Source organism: Plectrocnemia conspersa, unplaced genomic scaffold (genome assembly GCF_051122295.1).
Source record: "Plectrocnemia conspersa isolate PC_06_02 unplaced genomic scaffold, ASM5112229v1 ptg000003l, whole genome shotgun sequence".
NCBI lineage: Eukaryota > Metazoa > Arthropoda > Insecta > Trichoptera > Polycentropodidae > Plectrocnemia > Plectrocnemia conspersa.
This window is the reverse complement of record NW_028277167.1, coordinates 3,992,389-4,005,137: the sequence shown is the minus strand read 5'-3', so window position 1 is coordinate 4,005,137 and position 12,749 is coordinate 3,992,389. Positions and strand designations below refer to the sequence as shown.

The following is a 12,749-nucleotide window of genomic DNA, read 5'->3' as shown; positions in this document are numbered from 1 at the left end:
GCAGGCGCGTATTAATGTACAAATAATATTTTAGTGAATATTTACAAAAAAATATATAAATATTAATATAATATTATTAATAAATAAAAAAAGTACTACATATCAAGTATAAAAAAACAATAACATAAGTCTATGTTTTTAAAATTTCAATCTATTTACTTAGTTCTTATAACAAATCTGACCATCATGACCTGAAAGACGGTTCGAAAAACCAAAGTCGTAAATTTGCAATGATATGCCTCATAACAAACTTTGTCGAATGCATTTTGAATGTCGTTATAGACTATATCGATCTGGATTTTAGGATAGAGAGGTTAGTGACAGTGGAACGACGTGGACGAAACCCGCGTTAATAATCTACTAGCGCTTGCCGACAGTGATAGTTGATATATTTGTGAAGAATTATTTCAAATAAGTTAGCAGGTGCAGGACCATTGACCGGTCTAAAGTTGCCTATAGCTGTGGCCATACGGCTCCTTAGTCCGGTGTCCTAGCCCTAACTGCCATCAAAAGAGGTCTCGATCGTGATTCTCGAAAATGTTCCGGAACCCAAAACTGGAATTCCTCGGAAACTGCTGGATTGTCGACAGCACCTTTAAGTAGTTTGAAAAAATGCTTAGCGACATACAGCTTTCTGCGAGAATTCAGCGAATCATATCCCAACGCTCCTAAAAGAAAGGCGCTGGGATATAAGAACGGATAATAACCAAATGTCCTTTTGTAAAGGTATCTTAAATACCTTTTTTGAATTTTTTCTACTAAAAGGGAATATTTGGCTATTCGGGGATTCCAAATTATAGATCCCGATTCAAGAATGCTACGAACTAAGGTGTCATAGAGGATGCGAATAACTGACGGATCGTCAAAGTGAAAGGCATTCCTCATAACAAAGCCGAGCATCTTGGAAGATTTATCACAGACGTCGTGTATGTGTAGAGAGAACCTCCATTTGCTCTCGAAAGTGATTCCGAGATCTTTAGTGGAAGTTTCTCTAGTCAAAATGTTACCACCGAGATGGTAGAAATAAGCTGATGGCGAACGGGATCGAGAAAATGACACAGTATGGCACTTTCCGACACTAAAGGGCAGACGGTTAACGGAAGCCCATCTCCACAGAGAGTCTAAATCACTTTGTAGAGAGAAGGAGTCCGCATCAGATCGAATGCATTTATATAATTTTAAATCATCTGCGTACAGAAGAAAACTTGAATTTTTAATTGCTGTATTTATGTCATTAATAAATAACACAAAAAGCAGAGGTCCCAGATTGGATCCTTGAGGAGCCCCCGAAGGGGTAAAATATTCTTTTGACAATCGGCCACTATAGGTTACAAACTGTCTACGATTGCTTAAATAACTCGAAAATAACCGAGTTAAATTATCTGAGCAACCGAGATTCGACAATTTTTTTAATAATAACGTATGACAAACTTTGTCAAAGGCTTTCTCAAAATCTGTATACACGACGTCTACTTGAATTCCGGCATCGAGAGAAGTTGTCACCGTTTTGGTGAACGACAGAAGATTAGTAACAGTGGAATCCAAAAAAATCTTAAAAAATAATAAATTATATTTTTCTAGAAGTTTGCAAAAGAAATTTAATAATTTATTTAGCTTAACCTTATTAAGTTTAACGATAAAAAACTGCTTTTATTATTGAAAATATAAATAAGCAAGCGAAAACCTACATAGTCAGATGTTAACAATATTTATGATGTGAACTATTTTTAGTATAAATATTACTATGCTAGATAGTATATACAGCTTTGGCCAGATTAATGGGGCACCTCAATAAATGTGTTTAATCTTAAAAAAACCGTGAAAATATAAATAAAAAAACAATTAGGGTTGCTTAAAATGTTTATTTTATGTTTAAATGTTTATGTTCATTAGGCTCACACTCAGCTTTAATTACAGCTGCAACCCTTTTTGGTACACTAATGACTTGCAAATGGACGAAGACCATCTGCAATTTTTCTCGCAACTCAATTTTGGAGTTGCAATTATGTTGAGCAACCTTTCCTTTTAATTTTGCATATAAATACTGTATAGGATTTAGGTCTGGTGACTATGTAGCCACTCTAAAGGCGTCATACCCTTTGAATCAAACCATCCCCTGATTTTTAGAGAAGTATGACACGGAGCTTTTTCTTGCTGAAATCAGACGGTAGGCAGGTCTGTGCTTGGAAATATTTTTAATGGATTCTAAAATTGTAGCATAAATGTCACTATTCATAACACCTTCGCAAGTGTCTAGGTTTCCTACCTCTACTGCTGTCTTGCAACCACAAACTATAACGCTTCCGCCATAGTATTTGACTTTGGGTACTACGCAATCAGCTGGATATTCTTCTCCTACTCTTAAACGCACGTGTACTACATCAGGGGTTCCAAAATATGATTTTTTTTTTTAAAATTAATTTTTAATAAATAAATAAATTCTTTTTTTAATATTTTTTATATTAACCACTTTAAGTTTAAAATTAATTCAAAATTGAATTCATCGGATTTTTGATATGTTTAATCAGAGGCTTGAATTTTACAAGCCTTATGTTTATTTTAACTAAGCATAAACATTTTTTACCACCAATGGATATGACATATTTTAGCCGATCTAACTATAGAATGTTCCTTGTTAACGCTTTCTCAATTTTAATAAAAATATTTTTGTCTACAGTTTTTCAATGCAAACTATTTATGAAAGCTAATTCTAATAAGTCATTTGCCATATAGCATTAACTCTTTGAATAAACAATGTTGTGCAAACCAATAACTGTTTGCAGAAGCTTCTAAAAATATGTACTTTCTGGTACTCTTTTTACATAACCACTTATATTACTGGATAATGCTAAAAAACACTTTAAAACATTTATATTGCTATTGATGTTACTTCTAGCAATTGTTTTTTCGGCTGCAACAATCAAAACATAACTTAAAAAATTCATAATCGTTATTTTACATTATTTAGTTAACTCGCAAATAAGTTAATGTATAACTCAATTCTTCCACAGATTCATAAAAAATACAATATTGTTTCTTCTGCCGAAGTTATGTTGAATGAAAAAAATACGCTCTTTTTATATACATATTTGTATATTATATTATGATACATGTAGTTAGCCATTTCAAAGCAGTGTCAGTGTTCATTGTTATAAGCATACAAAATGTAGTCACAATAATATTTAAAAATTTTAAGACAGATCTACTCATCATCTTGAGAGACAGCTTCAAATGGATCATAAAAAAACAACAACACAACTTTCACACACACACACAAACACAAAAGTCTCTCTTTGATGCTTTGATTTATGGCTTACGGATATCGTTGATTTATCGCGGTACACACATTTATAATTTATAGTCAAGTTTGCGGGACGTTTATGAAAAACCTTGCCTTTGCTGACAAATATCATATGATATATCTAGGTTTTATTGCTTCGCTTATACACACGAGCGCGACAAATCCGACATATTTGTGTATCGGCCTTAGGAGAGGAATAAGAGAGAATTGGATTTGGCTTTAGCGACTCACTGCCTTGCGGTTCGTTTCTGGGTCAACGTTTTTCATGTGATACATTTATTTTTATTGATATTTATTATTATCTTAATCGCATTTTTACAAGCGAATTGTATATATAATATATGCTGAAAATAAATAAAGGAGCATAAATTGGGTTTTGCGGCTACGAGACCCCTTGGTGCACTGTTAATTGCCGGCAAGTGTAAATATTTCAAAGCATTTCGAGTCGTTAAGCATGCACAACATCCGGAAAAACTGTGGACCGAACCATTAAGTCTCGCAAAATGGGTTCTGATCCTAAAACACATTTTCATTTGCCAACAGAGCAATTGTATGTTGACTGCAATATGAAAAACCTGTATATAACAAATCATTTCTAATGTTTTGACAATGTAACTATCATATATCGATGACCATACTACACAATGTATGTTTAACTTTATTTAAAATATTTTGTTAATAGTAATTTATCAGGATTTAGACTCAGATGCAGTTTAAGACTGCAAATGCATATTTATTATTTATTACTATAATATTTTTTTAAATATATTATTTATTAAATTAAAGATTGATCGATTTGTCTGCGATTAAGTCACTTTGTCGCTTCCTCTCTCTTCTTATCCTTTCGCTTAGCGCCGCTTTCGCGCAGATATGAATGTTTGATGTTGGCAACATTAATCATGGTGGCGGCCGCGAAGATCCGTAAAGTAATAACAAAGTTGCACAGCGGATCTCACCTCTTCTTCGCATAAATATTTCGCGATCTCCTCTTGTCTTGTTTTCATAACAGATTAATTAACTTGAGACAGTTTACCGCCGAGGACTGACACCGCACCGACTAACTTCGACGGCGCTAATTATTTAGAGGGCCAATTTGCGATGGCCGCCTTTCAAACGCTAGATTAGCATTGTCTTCTTATATTGAAAGCTTCGTATCCTGCGAGAGGATCAACAGGTACATTTTAATCGATATTTTCAAGGACAATACGTTGTCAGACAGCACATAGCCTTTTTACTTAAAAAAAACATTTCTAAGTTTGAATGAAGTGATCCAAATATTTAAGAATGCAAGTCTTAAATAAAAATTTAGTAAACCTATTCAAATTTTAAGATAATCATGCGTAAAGTTATTGTATTTAAACAAGCGCCTTTCTTTTAGTATATATTTTAATTGTCATCTCAATCACAGATATAAAAACACAAAAAATATAATCCTGCAAGTGATTCATGTCTTGTGTCATGTCTTTATAACAAGCATCACTTAATTAAATACATTTTTTATAGCTTGACCTTCTTACTTTCGACAGCAGGTGCGCGTCGCTAATTATCAGCAATTTCGCAAACGCTTTGCTAAAGAAGCCATCAGTCAGACTTAACCCCTTTTAGTAAAATATTTTACCTACCTTGCGTTACGTATACACGTGTAAGCTTCGTGTAAGTCATTACTATCAACAAATAAAATTTAGTAAAAAAGATAGCACCAAACTTATGTATATTCAGAACTGATTAAGACATAAACATCATCGTTTAACAAATTCTAATTATTTTTAAAATAAAAGCACTCGAATAAGCGACCAAAGTGTCGAATGTCAATATTTTTTATTGTTTTTTTTCAATTATAACTTTATAGTAACGTCGCATTTTAACCAGAGTATTACATTGTAGTTTCTTCACTACTATCTTATGTATTTCTTCAGTTAAAAATGATAGATTTTTAGCTATTCTTAACACATTGTTGTCGGGACACGGATTTTTCCGTTTTTGCGGAACTGCTGCTGGATTGCGGGACCCGTAAAAATCCGTTTTTTGTAGTCTGTTGCTAGAAGTCGGCTCACGTGTTTATCCGTGTAATTTGAACTGCATTTTTTTTTGTTGTCAGCAGCTAGATGTCACTGCTTTGATATTTAGTAAAGACATTATTTTATTCGTCGTCGCATTTATTACATTTCCACCAAATGTATTGTACTAATTTTGATATTGAATTTTTATTCCGTACAAAAAATTAAATAACGAACTATAAACAATTCCTGTTATCCCAAATATCTTCTATTATGTTCAATTCTATTCAAGATACTTCGAGGAATTACTTTCTACCTGATGTAAAAGAAGGGATGGTTGGGAGTGAGAAAACAAAACAAATTCCAATGAAACTTGACCTGGGGTAGATAACAAGCAACAGTCATTGCGACATCTGTGACTTGTTATAAAAAAAAGACATCATTACAGTTACGCGTAAATGTTCGGTCGTTCGGTTGTCTAAAAATAGTTTTACACCCCGAAATGTTTTCACCCGATAAAAATAAATCTGACGATGAATTTTGTGTGGATAATTTATCTGATTATTGATAATTGGACCAAAAGTGTAGCTATGTATCTTTTGACATACCTCTACACAGAGCTACGTGTTTTTAGAGATATCATACGTTGAAAAACTATTCATAAAAACAGATTGTGCCATATTTTAGTTTTATTTAGTGTTTAATTCGATTTTTTATTACATACATTTTTATAGTACTTTTATGTGCAAAATAAACGCAAGTTTCCAGTGAATATAAAACTGTCAACCTCCATGTTTCTTCTTCATTTGATAGTACTGTTTATGGTAAGTCTGGGTTTAAAATTTCATAATTTTATATTGTATAGTATAAAAGTTATGGCGAGTTTCCGAAAAAAAACGCGGAAATTCTTCGTTTCCGATTAATTCCGCGGCTGCTAAAAAATGGCCCGCGCCAGGCTTAAGACAATGCCCGAAATCACCCGACAACAATGTGTTTACTTTGATAATAATGTATTATGACGACTGTGTCTTTATTGTATATATTTTTATTTTTTTATAAGTATAATGAAACAGAACGGGCCAAACAAACAACCCTGCAGGAGTTAATTATTTACAGAAACAACATAGTGACCTTTTAGGTGTGAGCGTATTATGTGAATAATATAATCAGAGGCTTTATATTTAGATAATTCGTGTAAACTGGTGTCGAATGTTTTTTATTTATCTAGTAGCAATAACTATGTTTTTTATATTAAAATTAGTTGAAAATGTGTTTCTTTAGCTTATTAAGTTAGTAAGTCATTGAATGAATTTCACAAAAATCAAATTATTTAATTATAATTTTAGTAGCAACAGAATTTTTTAGGCGTTACTAAATATAATTTACTAAACAAAAATTATATGCAGATAGTAGATCAAATTGATATCTTCTTTCATTGCTTCATTAACTTAATGAATTTTTGCTGTTTTTCAGATTGTTAGAAAATGCCTAAATGATAAGTTTAATATTTTAAATAGGTGTTGAAAAGCACAGAAGATTTTAGATTCTTGATTTTTTTACACTACTATTTTCCAGCGGGTTTACTATGGTAATGGCTTGATTTTTGCTATGTTATTTTTGGTTTTTAAAAGTAGAATATTAGAGATTTTATTTACAAACGTTATTATTCTTTACAATGCTTTAGCTAGATTTAATTTATTGAGTTTAAGCAACCACGAGTATTTTTTTTAAACTAACGCAAATATTGTAGGCAATTCATTTATAAAAGTTTATTCGCGGCTTCTAAATTAAATGCTCTTTTATTATATTTTTTATTTTAATGTATTTAGTTATCTTAAAGTATTTTAATGCATCAAAACGAAATATTTTTGATTATTTAATTAGAGATGTGAAATTATTAATATTACTGTCTATTGTTTTAGTGACTTGCATAGTTTTTACCTGCTGCTTAAAATGTAAGCGACATTAATTCTGAACTTTTTCTAGGCAGCTCTCTTGTTATCAAAGATTTTCTCTAAGGTAACATTTATTATATCTTCTAGTATGTAAGATACTGAAAGATATCCTTAACCAAAGCTATCTTAAATGACGGTGTCATGTTATTGTGTTGGTGATTTTGGTTTGTATATAATTGTATTTGTGTCGTGCAAATATCCAAATAACATTCTACTGAATTGTTCACAACAAAACAATTTCAATGAGGGTGTCAGACACTAAAATCTTAAATAAATATATTATTGTTGGCAATTGGACTATTTTGAAATAAAAAACAAGTATTATGTGTCGATTTATACTAAAGAAATAAATATTAATATATTTTTAAAACCACACAATTTTTTCAATGTATGGGAAAAAATGCCTTAAATATGCACAAAAATCTGATAAATTTATCTTTTATCAAAAGTGTGAATAATAGCTATAGAAAGAAAGTTTTCGTTTGTCACTGTGTGTTGTACATTTAACATTAGATGCAAAGCTAGTCGATATAAAAAAATCAATTGGACTTAATCATAAAATAATATATTATTAAAATATTACTTAACGTCTGGAAAATATTGAAAAATGCAGTATCTTAGTATTTTTTTTAATTAATGTATATTGTAATTAATTGATATAATATTATCAAAAAGTAAGCGCTGAAAAAAAAATATTTATCTATTTATAATAAAACTGTTTTATACATTTATACGTCTATAATAAATGTGTAAAGATAGTTCACATAGTGTTTGGTATACAAGAAGCACGTATTTTCTTCCGTGAGGCGCAAACGAGCACAGTTAATTACCCACTCTTGTTCCTTTGTTAGTTTTCGGAAGTTAGCAATAGGATTCTAGATAATTCCTGTTTGCTTAATTGTATGGTCGTCCTTTACTCCTGACGACTCATCCAACTTACCTACAGCACGGTTTTAAGGCGTGGATTCCATTGCACAAGCTTTAAAACTAATTTAACTTTTTTTAAAGTATTTTTGACATCGTATCGGTGCTTTTATTTGTCGTATCTAAGAACTATTGTAGAAAAACGGACGCGTGAAAGTTGTCATTAAAACATGTGGCGTCCATTTTAATTTTAAAATAATTAATGTATTAATAAATAAAATCTTTGTAATTAGAAAACCTAATTAAATATTATAGTTAAAAATGATTAAAATATTATTTAAAAAGTCGCATTTCTTAGAAATTAGATATTCTGAAAAACTTAATGTACACTTCACATTAAGCGACTATTAAAAAAAGATTTGCTAAAAGTAAAAGTCATATTCGACAAAAAATATCGATCGCTTTTAAAAGCGACCTAAAAACAATAACCTATTACTTTTGTTGCATAAAATGCAAAGCAGTTTTCCATACATGCAAATTAAATTTACTTGCTGCGAACTTAAATTGGTTGTGTATGGAGTTACAGTTTAAAATTCAAAGATCATGATGAACACTTGTATAACAAAAAGATAAATTTTCAACACTACAAAATTATCCATACATATTTATTTTATTAATAATGGAAAGGAAGTTTTACTTTAGTAAGACATAAACTATTTATTATATAATTAGCTAAAAATAAATACGTTATTTTCTCCATTCTAGTCCTATAGTTAAATAGTAATGTCAAAAGGACGCATCTTTGTCGTACACCTTTTTAACTAGAAATTTTAAGTCCACCGCGTTTCTTTAAATAAAACTTATAAATAAAAAAAAATGAAATATAAAATAGCATACAATGTAGATCGATCTCGCGAGAAAGGGAAAAGCGAAGTTTGGTCGTAAAACTATAGCGCCCCAACGGACACTCCACACTTTTGGCATTCCACACTTTTGTCAAATCAAGTATTATGTCGTAAAACAAAAGCCATAAAGCAGATGAGAAACTTTGGAGGCTGAGGCGTATACGTTTCGCAAGTAGGTGGTTATGGCTACTTTGACCCCGAGATCGTAGGCATCCGAACCCTTTACTATCGCCGAATGTAGTCTCTGTGTCATAAAAAAGGCTATCGGAAAACAACGAATTATGACGAGCTCTACTCCCGCATGACGAATAAACTTATAATTGAGATGAAAATATATATTTTGAATTAGTTTATATTTTAGTAAAATTGACAGACGTAAATAGCTGAATTACAAGCAAAGTTAGATTGTAAAAGATTTGCGTCAATAGATACAAAAACAGACACACTTTTAAATATTTTATAGTAAAGTGGTGTTTGACATCTTAAACAAATTTTGACTAATAGGAGAGCGCAAAAAACAAATATCCACTCTGAGAAGTCAAAAATCCACGTCAAAAGCAATAACGACGACACGAATTTATTGCTTTTGACGTGGATTTTTGCCTTCTGAGAAGTGATAATTGTTTTTACGCTCTCTTATTGATCAAAATTTGTACTCTTGAACTATGATTCTATTATCTTGTATTCATATTTGTATTAAGATTATATTATTATTTATTGTTTCCAAACGTTTTTTTATAATTGTTTAGTAAATAAACATAATATATTATATTTAATCTCATCCCATTGGTCTCTTCTATCACACAGAATTTTTGGCATAAATAAAACGATTAAATACATTTCGGCTAATTGAGAGATTATTAGAAGTCAGGCATTGACAGTCCGTGTAACGACCTGGCTGGTTTTAATCTTCCGTTTATGTGCGAGGAAATTTTGCGTAATTTTTCTTTAAAAAAATGTCGACAAGACAAGGCTTTTCGTTAAGCTTGTCTAACAAAGTTTTTCATTTCCCTCAGATGCAAGCGGGTGGGTAGACAGTTTTATCTTTTAAATTACACGTTCAACTCTGTAAAATCATTAAAACTTCTCACTTTCAGAATAAACTTCTACTACTATCCTTTTGATATATTTAATTACTGAGCAGCACCTTAAATTACCTGAAACTCTTAAAGAAGTATAAGATTAAATATATTTTATATACTAATAAATTTAATTATATATTGCGACGTTAACGAATGGCGGACGTTGTATTAAATACGGTGAAGCACGAATGTTGTAACACAATGTAAATCTCTTTGGTTAGTTTTAATTATTTGTTTTACAATACTTATCATAATTAAACCATCTATTATTTATTAGAAGATGCAAAGTTTTCGAAATTATAATATATTGCAAAACATAATAGTTTATTTTTTTCTTAAAGTACCATCACATTTTAGATTAAACGTGACATACAGTATTAAAGTTGCGCAATAAGTTTTATATTAGACAACGGAATTTTTTGTCAAAACATGTTATTTATTGGGTCATTAAAATCATACGTTTACAGTTTTTTTTTAGATATTACTTGCTAAATTTAATCATTTATTTATAATATTAAATTAATACTGTGCTAAATTTTATTTTACAAAATAATTTCGAGTAGTGATGTTTTCTATATTGACACAAAACAATTTTTAATTGATGGTTATATAGAATTAAATATATTAAAAAAATTAAGAAATTCATTCACAAAGTATTTTTCTGAATTACCATTCAAGTTCTATTACGTACATGTGGGTCGTCATTACTAATTTAGAATGGGGTGGCATAATTAACACATCCTTTATATTACAATTTACATTTAAAATTCCTTAAATATATATTTGTATATAAAATAATATTTCATAAGATATCATAATTATTTTTTTAAAGTCTAAACGGTTACAAACTATGTATTGAATATATTCATTAAAAACAATTAAAATATAAATGTAACAATAACAAAACAAAATCGAATCGTAAAAATTGCAGCCAGTAAAATTTCAGTAGAGAAGTTCAACATTAATTTGTGGTAAAATATACTGAAAATATTGCAAAAAATAAATTCCGGAATGCTTTTTTTTAGGCACAAACTTTTTAGATATAGAACATATTTTTACAGTTCTAAAATCTAATAACATGTGCAACTATAAGTATATATGTGTGTTTATTTTATCCATAATACTATGTCACATTGTTGTCCATAAGATGGGGTTGAACTCGTGGAATTTAGGTTACGATTTTCTTGTCTTTTGATTCTCAGTTGATCTCACTTTTGAACTCGGCATAGCACAGCTTGATGGAAGTCTAGCCAATTCTTGTTCATGAAGTCAGTAATCAGAAGTAAAGTAGTGGTTCTGAAATAAATATAAGAATTTTAGTGTACTTAGTACATCCGTGTTTCAGTATATAATAAGTCGATCGGTTTGTTAAGTCTTTCTCGTCTGGCCAATGCGATGATTCGGGGTAAAATCAGACAATTTTAAAATTATAAATATCTAATTAGACTATAGTGGCAACGCATAACATCATAAACGCGTTCCTTTGTATTTGATAACGACCATTTAGCTTTGTTCAGATCTTTTTTGCGAGTTATTTTAACCATAATATGAATGTGAGTTTGAATACGCCAATGTTTGTATAGCGTCAAATATAAGCTTTAAGAAAGTCATTGTGACAAATTTCATTACAAAGATCACGTATAGCGAAAGAGACAATCTATGAAAAAAACATTTGTTTTTCTATGAAAAAAACATTTTAAAATAAAATACTGCTATTTTAATACAAAAAATTTGAGAAACTGAAAGTATTTTATAAACAGTTTCAAACGTAACCTGTAACCATTTACCTGTCCTCAATGCAGCGGTGAATTAATAAGCGTTTTGCTTAAAAAAATATAAAAATTTTGTGACTTTTTATGACAGTTTAAATGCTTTTTTAAAAAAAAACAATTATTTTTCTTAGGTTAAAATATGTAATTTCAGTAATTACATATTTGAAACGCAAAAGTTTAAGCATCCTGCACCCACACACCCGCTAGCTACGGGACTTTATGACAGTGAGAGACCGATAGCTATAAAAGTATATCAATTATTGTAAAAAGTACTTTTTTTTATATAATTCTGCAATATTTAGTCACAACCACTATTCAAGGGCTTATATATATATTATTTGAAATGTTCAACATCTAGGATGATGTAGCAAAATTAACACACAATTGAATAACAACCCACATCCTCTTTATAACAATTTACATTTGAAATTTCTTAAATAAGATAAATGTACAATACTTGAAAGGAACAAAGTGCGTGACATTGAAATTTCTCTGCAATTTTTAAAATGATATATTGATGATAATCTCATAAGATATTCGGAATTTATATCTTAACTATAACATAACGTACAATAGGTTTTTTGCATATACTGCAGAACTCATCACATTTATAATTTATTACCTTTTTTATTGTCCTCCATTGAGTTTGCATTGACTCTTAAAATTATAGATGATCCTAAGAGGTCATTGGTTGAATACACGTCCAGAAGATCGGGATACGATCTTAGGATTTAGGTGACGATTTTTCTTGTTTGTTTTGTTTTAAGCTTAAAGCAAAGTATTAGCTATTAATGAATTTCATATTACTGATGACATTGAATAAAGTATGTAAGTACATCTGTATTCAAGCATATAAATCCTAAATATTAAAAA

At 30.1% G+C, this 12,749-nt stretch overlaps 1 protein-coding gene across 1 annotated transcript in view; it reads left to right on the top strand.

Moving 5' to 3' along the window:
- Positions 1-12,749, top strand: part of LOC148236386 (uncharacterized) — a 311,981-nt gene that overhangs the window by 177,195 nt on the left and 122,037 nt on the right. The gene's annotated exons all lie outside the window — the stretch shown is intronic.